A 605-nucleotide genomic window follows, 5' to 3' on the forward strand; every position below is an offset into this window, starting at 1 on the left:
TATGTATGAAAGGCAGAGTGAGAGGTAGAGAGAGGGGGAGGGAGAGAGAGAGAGAGAGAGAGAGAGAGAGAGAGAGAGAGAGAGAGAGGAGAGAGAGAGAGAGAGAGGGGAGAGAGAGAGAGAGGATCCGTCCTGCTGCGCTGGTACGTGTGTGATGCATCGGAGCAGGTCCCGCCCACTCCTCATTGCAAGCCAATCATCACAGAGCTGATATCTGCCTGACCACTGACTGCAGGTGATTAAATATGATAAAGAAACAGAGAAGGATGGAGTGGGTGGCAGAGCCGAAGTGTCAGAGCATCTTATAAGGTTGTGACTAATGGGAGAGAAAGCAGATGAGAGAGCAGGAGAGAGGATGACTGTTTCACTTGACTGAGTGCTGAGTATGAAGCACAGAACAGTGACTACTAGAGGATTCACCTGAAGACATAATTCAATTAGCACAGAGATGATGAACACACACACACACACACACACACACACACACACACAGATTTAATACACACCACAGGTCTGCATAGATATGACCTTATCAAGTTATTGTTTCCATCAATTTCTATTAAACGTTTAGAAAAATGTAGACATTTGGTCAAAGAGGATTAATA

Source organism: Plectropomus leopardus, chromosome 9 (genome assembly GCF_008729295.1).
Source record: "Plectropomus leopardus isolate mb chromosome 9, YSFRI_Pleo_2.0, whole genome shotgun sequence".
Classification (NCBI taxonomy): Eukaryota; Metazoa; Chordata; class Actinopteri; order Perciformes; family Serranidae; genus Plectropomus; species Plectropomus leopardus.